At 26.0% G+C, this 15,843-nt stretch overlaps 1 long non-coding RNA gene across 1 annotated transcript; it reads right to left on the minus strand.

The window, feature by feature from the left end:
• Nucleotides 1–8,273: 8,273 nt before the first annotated feature.
• Nucleotides 8,274–9,284, minus strand: LOC126552768 (uncharacterized). Its single transcript, XR_007606186.1, has 3 exons — nt 8,859–9,284; nt 8,727–8,800; nt 8,274–8,518 (listed from the first exon to the last, which is right to left on the minus strand). It is a non-coding gene; the product is annotated as an uncharacterized LOC126552768 (long non-coding RNA).
• Between the last annotated feature and the right edge of the window lie 6,559 nt (nt 9,285–15,843).

Below are 15,843 nucleotides of genomic sequence, written 5' to 3' on the forward strand. Positions count from 1 at the left end.
TATTTTTTCATTCCTAACACATGAAACTGTACACATTAGATTTATTTTAAAATTTAGAAAAAGTATAGTATACCTCATTGCATAAAATAATGATTCTAATTAAAAAAAAAAACTAATACTTATTTTCAATTTTTAATTATAAACTTGTGTGTAAATATGACAAATTCATTAATGATATGGTAATTTAAGATATACTTTTTCATTTCTAACACATGAAAATATACACATTAGATTTATTTTAAAATTTAGAAAAAGTATAGTATACCTCATTGCATAAAATAATGATTCCTAATAGAAAAAAAAATTAATTCATATTTTCAATTTTTAATTATTTATATGTTTTTGGGACCTCAAATACACTATTGATTATACAATTCACACACCTTAACATAGCAAATCACTAAAACATAAAATATTGCCTATATCAAACCCTTGAACACTATCTTTTCAACAGCCTTAGTTATGGATATCTGTGTAAATATGACAATTCATTAAAATTCGCTAATTTAAGTCATGTTTTTTCATTCCTAACACTTGAAACTATACACATTAGATTTATTTTAAAATTCAGAAAAAGTATAGTATACCTCATTGTATAAAATAATGATTTTAAATAAAAAAAAAAACTAATACTGATTTTCAATTTTTAATTATTAACGTTTGTGTAAATATGACAAATTCATTAATGATTTGCTAATTTAAGACATACTATTTCATTTCTAACACATGAAACTATACACATTAGATTTATTTTAAAATTTAGAAAAAGTATGGTATACCTCATTACATAAAATAATGATACTAATTAAAAAACAAAATGAATTCGTATTTTCAATTTTTAATTATAAACATGTGTGTAAATATGACATATTCATAAATGATTTGCTAATTTAAGACATATGATTTAATTTATAACACATGAAATTGTACACATTAGATTTATTTTAAAATTTAGAAAAAGTATGGTATACCTCATTGCATAAAATAATGATCCTAATTAAAAAAAAAAACTAATACTTATTTTCAATTTTTAATTATAAACTTGTGTGTAAATATGACAAATTCATTAAAAATTCGCTAATTTAAGTCATGTTTTTTCATTCCTAACACTTGAAACTATACACATTAGATTTATTTTAAAATTCAGAAAAAGTATAGTATACCTCATTGTATAAAATAATGATTTTAAATAAAAAAAAAAACTAATACTGATTTTCAATTTTTAATTATTAACGTTTGTGTAAATATGACAAATTCATTAATGATTTGCTAATTTAAGACATACTATTTCATTTCTAACACATGAAACTATACACATTAGATTTATTTTAAAATTTAGAAAAAGTATGGTATACCTCATTACATAAAATAATGATACTAATTAAAAAACAAAATGAATTCGTATTTTCAATTTTTAATTATAACATGTGTGTAAATATGACATATTCATAAATGATTTGCTAATTTAAGACATATGATTTAATTTATAACACATGAAATTGTACACATTAGATTTATTTTAAAATTTAGAAAAAGTATGGTATACCTCATTGCATAAAATAATGATCCTAATTAAAAAAAAAAACTAATACTTATTTTCAATTTTTAATTATAAACTTGTGTGTAAATATGACAAATTCATTAAAAATTCGCTAATTTAAGTCATGTTTTTTCATTCCTAACACTTGAAACTATACACATTAGATTTATTTTAAAATTTAGAAAAAGTATAGTATACCTCATTGCATAAAATAATGATCCTAAATAAATAAAAAAAAATTATACTGATTTTCAATTTTTAATTATAAACTTGTGTGTAAATATGACAAATTCATTAATGATTTGGTAATTTAAGATATACTTTTTCATTCCTAACACATGAAACAATACACATTAGATTCATTTTAAAATTTAGAAAAAGTATACTATACCTTATTGCATAAAATAATGATTCTAAATAAAAAAAAAAACTAATACTGATCTTCAATTTTTAATTATAAACTTGTGTGTAAATATGACAAATTCATTAATGATTTGGTAATTCAAGATATAGTTTTTCATTCCTAACACATGAAACTATACACATATGATTAATTTTAAAATTTAGAATAAGTTTAGTATACCTCATGGCATAAAATAAAGATCCTAAAAAAAAAAAAAAATTATACTGATTTCCAATTTTTATTTATTAACCTTTGTGTAAATATGACAAATTCATTAATGATTTGATAATTTAAGACATACTATTTCATTTCCAACACATGAAACTATACACATTAGATTTATTTTAAAATTTAGAAAAAGTATGGTATACCTCATTGCATAAAATAATGATCCTAATTAAAATACAAAATTAATTCGTATTTTAAATTTTTAATTATTAACATATGTGTAAATATGACATATTTATTAATGATTTGCTAATTTAAGACATATGATTTAATTTATAACACATGAAGTTATACACATTAGATTTATTTTAAAATTTGGAAAAAGTATAGTATACCTCATTGCATAAAATAATGATTCTTAAAAGAAAAAAAAATTAATTCTTATTTTCAATTTTTAATTATTTATATGTTTTTGGGAACTCAAATACACTATTGATTATACAATTCACACACCTTAACATAGCAAATCACTAATAACATAAAATATTGCCTATTTCAAACCCCTTGAACACTATCTTCTTTCAACAGCCTTAGTTATGGGTATCTGTGTAAATATGACAAATTCATTAAAAATTCGCTAATTTAAGTCATATTTTTTCATTCCTAACACTTAAAACTATACACATTAGATTTATTTTAAAATTTAGAAAAAGTATAGTATACCTCATTGCATAAAATAATGATCCTAAATAAATAAAAAATAATAATACTGATTTTCAATTTTTAAGTATAAACTTGTGTGTAAATATGGCCACTTCTTTAAACATTTGTAAATTTAAGACATTTTTTTTCATTCCTAACACAAGAAACTATACACATTAAATTCATTTTAAAATTTAGAAAAAGGATAGTATACCTCATTGCATAAAATAATGATTCTAAATAAAAAAAAAAACTAATACTGATTTTCAATTTTTAATTATGAACGTTTGTGTAAATATGACAAATTCATTAATGATTTGCTAATTTAAGACATACTATTTCATTTTTAACACATGAAACTATACACATTAGATTTATTTTAAAATTTAGAAAAAGTATAGTATACCTCATTGCATAAAATAATGATTCTAATTAAAAAAAAAAACTAATACTTATTTTCAATTTTTAATTATAAACTTGTGTGTAAATATGACAAATTCATTAATGATTTGCTAATTTAAGACATACTATTTCATTCATAACACATGAAACTATACACATTAGATTTATTTTAAAATTTAGAAAAAGTATAGTATACCCTTTTGAATAAAATAATGATCCTAGATAATAAAAAAAAAAATAATACTGATTTTCAATTATTAATTATTAAAGTTTGTGTAAATATGACAAATTCATTAATGATTGGCTAATTTAAGACATACTAATTCATTCCTAACACATGAAACTATAAACATTACATTTATATTAAAATTTTGAAAAATTATAGTATACCTCATTGCATAAAATATAGATTCTTAATAGAAAAAAAAATTAATTCTTATTTTCAATTTTTAATTATTAATATGATTTTGGAACTCAAATACACTATTGATTATACAATTCACACCCTCTAACATAGCAAATCACTAATAACCTAAAATAATGCCTAGTCAAACCCCTTGAACACTATCTTCTTTCAACAGCCTTAGTTATGAATATCTGTGTAAATATGCCTACTTCATTAAAGATTTGTTAATTTGAGACATCATTTAATTTCTAACACATTGAACTAGACACATTAGATGCATTTTAAAATTTAGTAAAAGTATAGTAACCTCATTTTATAAAATAATGATTCTAAATAAAAAAAAAATTAATTCTTATTTTCAATTATAAGCATTCAATTAATTTACCAGTATACCACATATTAAAGAACACATCTGAACATGAATAGCTTAGATTGTACAATATGTAATACTCACACACAACTGGAATATTGTGTTCTATATGAGAATCTAAAAATTAAATTCTTTAATAAAAACGTTTTTATTTATAATTTAAATTTTTAAATATTATTTTAAGATATTTACATTGAGATGCCGCATAACGGTAAATAAGAACATCTTTTACTTAAAAAATAATTCCCTTTTCATAAATGATTTAAGAGTAGTGGTTAGTGATAATATATAAATGCAATAGTAATTATCAAAATTTATTAAATAACAATATGTAATAAAGAAAAGAAAGAAGGTACAGTAGGTAATACAAATTGGGATACAGCTAAAGTTTTTCTAAAAAATATGTAGAGTATTAATAGAATAATTATTATCAATAAAAATACGAATAACATTTTTCAGAAAAATTAATCCAATAATGACAGTAACAATTATAGATTAAATGTATTATAATTTAAAACAAGTATAAGTTAAACAATCGTAATAAAATTATTTGAGAGATAGGAAAGAGTAGAGTATCATTATGTCCATATTGATTTTAATCCTACAATTATAAAATACGTCATACCTATTATTACTAGTGACATTTAAATCAATGTTTCAATAATAATATTACGTAAGTACCGTTGTGTCGTTATTTTAAGTAATGTTCGATAAACTAACCTGAATGATCAGATTTCAATGAAAATTTATTCATTATTTGAATTTCCTTTTTTACTAGATATTTGATTTAATTTTCATTCTACAAACAAAATACCTACTAGAAGATATTTTGTTGAGCATATTTAGGGATTTTGACAATTGAATGAAAGATAATCATTAAGTTCTAGTAGTTTATTTTTTACCATAGGGCATCGATATTGACATAAACTACAACCGTCGTCTATACTATAGAGTTCGAATGATTTTTTAAATTGGTAGCGTAAATGCGTAATCGACAAATTGTCACGAATTCAGATATTATTATTCGTGATCGTGAATTAATTAATTAATTAATCGTGACTAAGTTTTATAGCTGGAACGATTCAGAACCAATAATTTATTTCCCCGACCAACACACGAAACGCAAAAGAAGGTGAAAATAAAATAAGTAAGTTTGTTTGTGTCAACTTTGACGGTATATCTAAAACGATCAACTGGTTTGAGTAAACCAAAAAAAAAAAAAATTTACACGATCGATCTAAAATTGTACGAGATAATCCGAAGCGATTCGGCGGACAACGGCAAGAGTAAGACTGTATCGCGAGCTCCGATAAGTTTGGACGTGTCGTGCAAGACGTAAGTACTGCGGAGGAAAACGGCCGACGCCGTAAGGACAATCGGACATGGGAAACATAATAATATTATACTGTAAAACGACAATAATAGGAAAGTTGAAAAAAAAAAAATGCAAAGAAAAACAGAGAATACCCAATACGCGTGTACGCGCACCGAGCTGATGGGTTCGCTAGCGATGAATGACGATAAAGGCCCGCGGACTGATACGCACATCGCGGGCAACGGCGCGATAACAGGCCGCCGCGACGCCGGAATCGCGGAGAATTATAATATTATGGTATTTATCAGTGCGCCGCGCCGAAACTCTCTCGGCAACCGAAAACACACCGACTGACTTTACGGCGGCCGCCGGACGCGGCGCCGCGCTGACTTGAAAGACGGCGAGCGGCGCCGTGCTGTTCCGCCGCCTACGACCGAAATCTATTTGCTTATTTGCTGCTGTCCCATTTTTGCGTGCGCTCTGGGCCCGCGGCCGGTACGACCACCGTCCGCGTTGATACGCGTCGTGCGCTGTCCGTCGGATCGCCGCGGTTTACCCCACAAAATGATTTTAGGTGAACAGGGGCCCATCCGACCGTCGGCCGCGCCCGGCAATAGCACCAGCGGTTCTCGTCGGCGGCGCGCTGTCCGCCGGGAACGTTACGGCGACGAGCGCCCGCCGACTAGGCTCCTGGTACATCGTACGAATTTGTTAGGGCGTGAACCTGTTTACATGACTGTACTTCCAGTTTTTAGTTTTTACCGGCGACGCCTATAAGAATCGTATTCATCGCTAGAGCGCGGTACGCTTATACAGTAGTCAGTTGTAGGTGATGCGATGTGCATTAAAAACCGACCGAATGCGCGCTAAAAAAAATCTCTCAAGTGTGCGTAAAATATACGCACTAGCACTAAAATTTTAAAATGAAAAATATATTCGGAAAAGCGATATTATAATGTAAGCATAATATTATAATATTATGTTTTGAAGTATTAAAATTTAAATACGGAAATTGTCTTAAAAAATTTATTTATATATTTCTTGTTATTAGTTGTATAATAGAATAATCATCGATTTAAAAAAAGTATTATTAAAAAAGTTTATTAATTTTTTTGTTGTTTTTGATTTTCAATAACTCAAGTTAAAAGTATTCAGCCCTCCCCATCAAAAATTCTGGCTACGCTTCTGAACCTATTACACATGGGTAACAATAAAAAAAAGAATAAAAGTATTTTTTTTTACTAAACACAATTTAATTTATTATAAAGAATTTTTAATTGAAACAAAATTGAATATTAAAGAAAAAAGCCTCATATTCATTCTCCGTGGCATTATTTTTTTCCATTTTACACTCACAGAGGATAAGTCTATGGCCATTTAATGGTAATAACAAATCCGTTTTCTCGAGTAATCTCAGTTAAATTAATATATTAATATAATATTCCACACTCTCGTGTCCTGTACTCGTGTGCCTATAGTATTAATTATAAAAAATGAAAAATGTGACATCACACCATATAATATTATGTAATATCAGTATACGGATAAAGTACGTTGTCCGTAACAGTTACAATAAAGTGAACTATTGATGTATCTGGGCGCATGGATTTCTATTGTACGTTCCCGGCCGGAACAATAGAAGAACGTGTTACCTATAAAGAACAGCTTTTAATAAAAAATGTTATGAATTATTTTTATATAATATTATCAATTATATATCAGTTATATTTGTGATTATGTGGAAAGTTGTGTTTTGGAAGGTTTGTATTTTGTTTTTGTAGGATTTTTTGTATGCGCTCCATTACTGGAGCTCGTGTGTCAAAAAGGGAATTAATTAAGTTTTGTATGGGTTAGATTAGATTAGTTTAGGTCGTTCGTTCACGAGTTTGCCACTTGTTTTTATTTGTAGTTATATTGTATATTTTACTATATTGTACGAGTATTCTTTTCATCTATTCTATACTGTTGTTATTACATATTTATACTATTATACCTACTATCCATAGAGCTGGCATGGGCCAACTATTATTATATTTTTATTGCTGAGTCGAACAATTATATTATTATTATTATTCGTGTTATTTATCATTATATTTTATATTGTTCTATTTTATTATTATTATTATTATTACACTGCTTGTGGCACATAATTATTATTTTATATAAATTAATTGAGAAAAAGATTAAAACATAGTCCACTTTATGTATTATAATTCTATTCTTTTTATTATAATCCTGTGATTTTCTATTATACCTTTAAAAAACAGTTAAGTTTACTAATATTGTTGGCACCTTCAGTATTAACAATGACAACAGAAAACTAGTAAAAATAATATAATTTATTGTACAAATACAATTCATGAGAGAAAAAGAAACCAGTAATACCATAATGCCAATGTTTTATTTAATAACGAAACCACCATGAAAATTTTTATTGTAATTACTAGCAAGTCTCATTTATACACATATAGGACATATGATAGTAAATTTTTGTTCATCAATTTTTTAGTGTGCTTTTGATATTGGAGTGAATTAACCTATTACAGGTCAAAAAAAAAAAAAAAATAGATCTTACCTATAAGTTGAGAGCATTATTTGTGTTTTTTTACAATATTTTAATTTTTAAGTAAATCATTATTTTCTTACATTTATCATACTCATAAATCACTTAACAATTTAAATATCGTAAAAAAACAATGAGAACACAGATAATTTTCTTAACTAAAAGTTTAATTATAGGTCAATGTACTTAAATATCGAAACTAAAAGCACACTATTGAAACTGATGAACTAAAATTTAGTATGTCTCACATAATATGTAAGAGGAAGACAATTCATGCGGGTGCGAAGGTCTCTAAAAAATTTTAAGAACTAAAAATACCAGTTACAATACCTCACATTTTGCATAGTATATAGAAATATATAGACATACATAAAAACACATTCAACAAATCGGTTCTATGTGATAATATTAGGACTTTTAATTTTTATAATAATTTGTACTTAATTACACTTCAAGTGGCAATTATACATTAAATAATATAATTTAAAATAAAAATAAAAGTATCTGGTAAACGAAGAACTTTTTGTTTTCTTGTTGCTTTACTTTTATCTTTTTAAACTCAAGTCCATTGTTTTCCTTGCAATACTCTACAAATCATTCTTTAAATTTATTCTGGATTTGTGTTATTTGATTCATGATTACTTCAAAACTAAAAGTAACATTGAAAATGAATAAAATAATGCTTTTATATTAGAAAATATAAGAATTGTTTTCTGGTTATAGCCAAAAAGACAAAAATATAATAATAACCCACAACTCATTTCAAAATTATTAATGGGTTTAAAATAATAATTTTATTCAATATCAAAATAATTAACCTTTATAGAAATAAAATAATAAAAAATTGTATAACTTACCATTTTTTGTTTATATTAATTTTGTTGTGTACAGTATTCAAAAATAATGTGACATTCATTTTTTGAGAATCATCCTGTTAAAAAATTAAATTTAATTAAAGTTCATTAACACTTTGTTTATTTAAAAGTTACTTCAAAATGTGGGTGATGAAATTGTGCTTCTAGCACATGATTTCAGCAAAAGATTCACTTATCTCTCTTTGATAATTCAATTTGCTAAAATTGTACAAACCACAATGTACTGCTGGAATAGGGTATGCTCCAAATTGTGATGCTAAAAGTCTTACATTTGTTTTTGATACTACTTTAATTGTTCCATAATCAACATATAATAACTAAAACATAATGGAAATAACATGAATATTTTTGCCAAATAAATGAAGAATTTTGTTTATAATAACAATAGGTTTGTAACAACATTAAAAAAGAACCAATAGGTTACAATTAAAAATAGTTTAAAATTTAAATAGTGTTTACACATAAAATATCAATAAAAATATTTATTTTATTATGTAAAAAAAAAAAATATTTATGATATTCTAGATGGAACAGTAGATTCATTATATTATTGAAATCCTGAACTTTTTCCTTATTGAAATTTTTTAATATAAGTATGTACTATCAAGACTATAGTTGCTACGGTAATTCCTAAACAAACGTCTTTACAAAATATTACAGTGTATAGAAGATTAAATAACTTAACTTTAATAAGTATTCAAAGAATTATTACTATTACTCCGCAGAAGTTTAAAACCAGTTTCCACGCCAAATAAATTATTTTAAATGGAAATACTTAGTTAGTAGTACTAACCATTTACTACTAGTTATATTTTATTTAAAATTTATTATATTCATGGATGGTGTATTATCATTATATTTTACTTTTCATATTTCATATAAAGTTAAAAGTATTAAAAATCAATTACTAATTACACATATCCAGATACTATGCTCTAAAACCACCTTAAAAAATACTAGATGTTTAATTTGGTTTTAGAAAAAAAAAGCAAATAAATAAGTCAGGCCTTAGACAGGAGGGCTCTATGTCACCTGTCCTATTTAATTTATCATTACGATATTTGGAATCTTTAAATGGAGGTACACACTGGAAACAGTGCAGCTGACAGCGAGAAGTGGAAAATTGGTTGAATAATGGGATGGTCCTAATGTTCACTTATACACAAGAAGAATGTATTAGACCATTTAATATTTCCTACTTTTATTAAAACTTTTAATTTAAAAAAACATTTAATATTAAAAGTTTGTAATAAGTTCAAGCAATAATTAAATAATATCCACAAGCATTGGTATTATTCCTTGGAGTGCTATATTCATATCTGAAAGAAATTGTAGATTTTTCATTTACGATAAGGTATCTGAGTTATGAAGTTTTTTCATCAACAATAAGTGTAATGAATGAGTTCATATTTTGGTTGTGCGATATCTAAAATAAAATAATGTAAAATTTATAGTCACGGCTTGGAATTTTATACTATTAAAAGTATTCAAATATGTACATACATATGCACTACAAAACCTCAATTGTTCAAAAATACAGCTTAAATAAACTATTAATAACTTTTTTTTTAAATGTGTTTTTTTCATAGTTCTAATTATTATTGTGTTTTATTTTGTTACTACAATTTTTAAAATTATTTTTATTAATGATAAGAATGAATCCTTAAGAGTTTATTTACTGTAATTTGTAATTGTTTACTTTTATTTGAAAGTTAAGAAACTAATTTTTAATTAAATCTAATACTATAAGAAACATCTGACATTAATTTATATTAATTTTATTCATTGATTTTATATAATAGACTATATATATATATAGATATATTATTATAAATATATTATATAGATATTATAGATATATAATAGATTACATTTTAATTTTTAGATTTTTTTTTAGTTTTCTTTTCTTTAATTGTAAATTTAAAAATGTATTCTTGGTTAAAAAGCTTGAACATTTAGTAAAATGTCATAACATTGATAACAGAAATATTAAAAAAAAAAGTGTGGTGCAGTGGGTACCGCTGTACTGTACATTAGTTATTAGGTGCCGTGTGTCACTATTATATATAGGACTATAGGAGAATTAAATTTGAATCTAACGATAAGTATCATTGTATATGAAAAACGATTATAAACGGAGATGATTTGTCAGCTTATTTTAAATTGGGTGGTGAAACAGGTGGTTTATGTTTTAATGACCTGAATACCCTAAAATTAAATCATGTACAGAAAATATCAATTTAAACAACTGGTGTTTCAAGTTTCTACGACTAATAATTTTGAACTTTATCAAAAATCTAAAATTATTCGATACTAAATCGTTATTTTACGAATGAATTTTGGATTTCGTAAAAATTTAAATTAAAGATAACATTATTTTAATTGGTCAATGTTCGAGTTCTTTTATAATTATTTTAAGCCAAACATAAGGAAAATCTAGTATTAAATTTCCAACTCTTAGCTACTTATACAATATTTCTAATAAATTTTAACTACAAACCAATTTTCAATAATAAACAAATATATAAACAATAATAATAAAAAAATTAATTAAAAAATTAAATTAAATTTATAAACAATATTCATAATTTTGACGAATTTTCGTTCATATTTGAACTTCAAACACTAATTAAAAAAAATATTGTATGTATGTATTCTTATAACTTTTAATCACAATGAGAATAAAAGAAATTGATCTTTAAACGCTTATAAAAAAATTTGTGACTAACAATTTTTGATGTTTCTTTTTATCTACAATAAAACAACTTGTAAGAAACGTATTAAATTTTCAAGTATTTTTGGTCATCAAAAATTTTTTTATCGGCACTTCAAAAAATATTCTTATAAAAAACAAAAATTTCAGTTGTCTATAAATTACTCAAAGAAATTTAAAATTTTTTGAAAATTTAACTGTATCTATATAACACTAATACCTATAAACATATGGTGAAAACTTCATGTATTTACAGTGATTAGTTTTTGAATTACAACCATATAAAATAATCGATTTGGTCGAAAACTGGTTTGGCGTAAAAATTCCCGTTTTCCGTCCTTTTTTTTTGTTTTTCTCGATTTTTTTGAAAACTATCAGAAAATGTTTACTTTTTACCTCTATAATACTCCAAGGATATTCATTTTTCTATCGGAAACTACCCTCGAAGTTTAAAATTAAAACATTATTTCGACTAGTTATACTGTACACAACACAGACACAAAAAAAAATAAATAAATAAAAAACAAAAAACAAACATCATTGTAAAATCAATTAATAAAAGAATCTAAAACGTGTTGTGTGAGTCAAAATACTATAATAATATGTAATTTATACGTACAGAAACGTTACAGTATTCGTACATATATTTTAAATATATTTAAAACGACAAAATATTTATATTTCAAAATATCAAGTCTGTTTAGCTTTTTGTATATATTTATTTTACACGTATAATGTATATAGGTATCCACGTTGAACTTATAAAAGCTTAAAGAGCATAGAATTTCTCATAAATCATTAGGTACGAGTATATATAATTATTTCTCTCTCACTATCGAGTTCATCCGATCGTTTGATATACCCATCGGCCATCATATATGTATATACTGACGATTAGCGTCCTCTTACGTATAGAATACTATAAATTATTAACGATCTACATTTTATAGTAAGCAGTAGGTACATATTATCGATAAGTATATGCCTATGACATAGATATAAAACCATTTCAAAATTTAAGATTTAGTGTTGTAATATTTGAATCCTCTTGTATGAAGTATGCACCGATAAATTCGGTGGAATGCATAGGCGCCCAGAAGGGGGGCAAGCTGGGGCATTTCCCCCCCACTGGCTTTTTAAAATTATGTTTTAAATTGAATGTTTTAAGATTAATTACTATTTATTATATAACAAATTCTAACATTGCCCTCTCCTAGAAAAATTTCTGCGAACGCCTATGGTGGATGTAAAAAGTCGTGTAACGTGCCACGTACAAGCAGTAGAATGATGTAGTATCGGATAGGTTGTTGTAAAAAATGAAGTCTCTTGAAATATTTTCAAAGTGTTTTTTATTGAAAAATATTCTAAGTTCAATTAATTAAATAAATTAAACTTGTGAAAAATATTCTAAGTCCAAATGACAAAAATATTGATCTGGGTGACGTGAAGGTGCTCGCTCTAACTCTGATGGATCACGTATAAAATGTGCCTAATCTGGGCCCCCTTATATATCATCCAGAGACTCCCGTGGTACCTTCAGGTCCCTGTTGGTCATCTGCACCTGCATCCGCTTCTACCCACGCATTGCGTCATCCGCGCGATACCGTGCGTCAATTATACGACTATAATATTCTACCGGGTGAGTGATTCCGCACCTAGTATATTCTACCGGGTGGTAATCACGTATTCATAATAATATGTTACCGGATAGCAATCATATAGTTATTATGATTATTTGTCATTATCTCCTAGCGGGTAGAAAGCATACGGGCAATGATGCTTTTGATTGGCTTTACCATTTGTTTTTAGGTTCGGTTCTAGTTTATTATACTCATTACTTGCTTGGCTGCTCACCCCTAACATAACTATAAGGATGTCCGTTATGCCCCCAATGTTTAGGTTATTGTTGGCTATGGTATGTAATAATTTATATATTACATTTAATATAAGTATCAGAGCACGTTGCAGTCGAAATAAAAAAAAAACATTATAATCTATATTATATATTATATTTATATAATTATGTACGTTTTTACTTTTTTGAATGACAATACATTCATTTTTAAATTCATATTCTGAAGCGAAATATTTTTAAAGTATTTAAATGTATTATAAAATCGAAATTTAGACGAGTAGTTTATGAATTATAATTAATTGTAAGTATTTATAGTTAAGGTGATCAGAGTAGTAGACCGATGCATTTTGCGAACTGCGTAGTATCCACGTACTATATCATTTCTGTTACCTAAAATTTAAATACTTACAAGCTACAAAGTTATAACTTATAAACTATTCGTCCGAATTTCGATTTTTATATTTCTAAATACTCCAAAAATATATTTTTTGTCATTCAAAAAAGTAAAAATCTACAAAATATAGTAACAACCAAAAATAGTTTTTTTTAAATATGTTGTTTTATTTTGTCTGTAAATTATACGAAAAAAACATATTTTCAAAAACATTAATAAGATTTTAAAATAATGACTATTTTAGATTAAATAATCACCCTGTATATTTTACATATATAATATGGTTTCCATTGCCTATTATTGGTTACAAAAAATATAATAGTCAGGCACCGAAAGGGTTACTGTAGCTTTGGATACAATTGATTTTTTAATAACTAAAAACTGATCTTATTTTTATTTTTTTATTTTATATACCTATCTTGTGTATCACAAATGAAAAGTATTAACATTTTATATCCAGCGCGACGGTAGTGACTCGAAGCTGAGTATTAAAAAAAAACGTATTAATAATATATTATATACCTACTACATAGTTGGTGTTTATTAAAAGAAAAATTTGATTCGAAGAAAGTTAACAATAATTTAGATCACAGAAAGCGTTAACTCTAAGTAACGAGTGATTGGCAATATTGTAGTTGTGGTATATTTGGTTACGTGAACTCGAGAGTGTTCACTATCGCAACTTCGCACTTTTCAAAATGTTAAGATCACACCAAATTAGCTCGTTACGAATTCTAAAATAAAATATGGAAACTTTACAATCTAATATCAATCTATTAACGTGCAAATGTGCAATAGTTAAGAATACATCAATATTTCAATCTAAGTATATAATATATATTATATACATAGCCAATTTTAATGTTATATCTGAAAACCTTGGTCAATAAAAGATAAAAAAAAAAAACAACACAACTATCTATAGGTATAAGATTTTGATATAAGTTAGTAGGTATTTGTGATTATTCGTATTTTTATATTTAACGGTCCGCGCGAAAATAATTTTAAGGGGCATTGTCTTCCCGTCTAACTGTGGAATTATCTTTATTACCACGAACTAAAATATACCGTATAATATAATCTTAGTTTGTGGCTATTGCATATCTGTGATTAGGTCTAAAGTTAGGTACCTAGTCGCCGATAAATTGCGAGCGCGTTCGCTGCAATGGCCAATGACGAACGTTATTCATTACATGTGCGGAGGTCGTGGAGTTTTCAATAATATTCTACGACGCTTATTTTACTGTTGTCAAATATTGTGTGTAATTCATCCAAGTCGTATACGCGAATTCGGTTTCTTTTATTTTATTCTATCGTTGGATTTTGAGTTAATCATCGAATATTTATTTTTAATTAGTTGTAACAAGTGCGCTGCGTGTGCAGTTATTTTTTTAAGTTAATTACTCGAGCTACCTTTTATTAGAAATTATTGACGCAACAGCTCCGGATTCGGGTTGCTTAATGCTTATGTCGAGGAAAGTCATATTACACTATAAATTTTTAATGCGTGTGTTGGGAAATGCACCAACTGAGAAAATATTTTTTAATAGTTTATTTTTCGAGTAAATAATAAAGTATTAAAATTCCTCCACGGTTAATTATTAATTATTTACGACCATGATTATGGCAAAAATAGTAAAAACTAAACGGTACCTATTAAGGTAACTGTCGTACTTAAGTATTGACGTAAATGCAGTCACAAATGAACTTATCAAGCGTCTATTAACCCTTACATTAATTGTTTTGGACTCACTAATGATATTGTTATTAATCTCATTAACCATATGTCCATATATTATATTTACCGCTGCCTGTGGTGTGTTGTCATGGGTATATGTTCGAGCTACTTGTTACGATATATTAGTGAATATACATATTGTGGGTACAATATACATAAAGTATTATAAACGTATAATTTAGGGTTGATTAATATTTATCGACTAAGGTATGAAAATAAAGAATTTTTCGAATAGAAATTAAAAGAAATCATTGGACACGTTTGGATTGAGCCTTAAGTGGTGTGCTTTGCTCTTCAGCGATTGATAACGCACATAATGTAAAAAAGAAAATACATTTTCTTAGAACTAATAAAAAAATAGAATTATGTTTTAAATACATCTTGTCATACTGATCGTTG

This window comes from Aphis gossypii, chromosome X (genome assembly GCF_020184175.1).
Source record: "Aphis gossypii isolate Hap1 chromosome X, ASM2018417v2, whole genome shotgun sequence".
NCBI classification, from domain to species: Eukaryota; Metazoa; Arthropoda; class Insecta; order Hemiptera; family Aphididae; genus Aphis; species Aphis gossypii.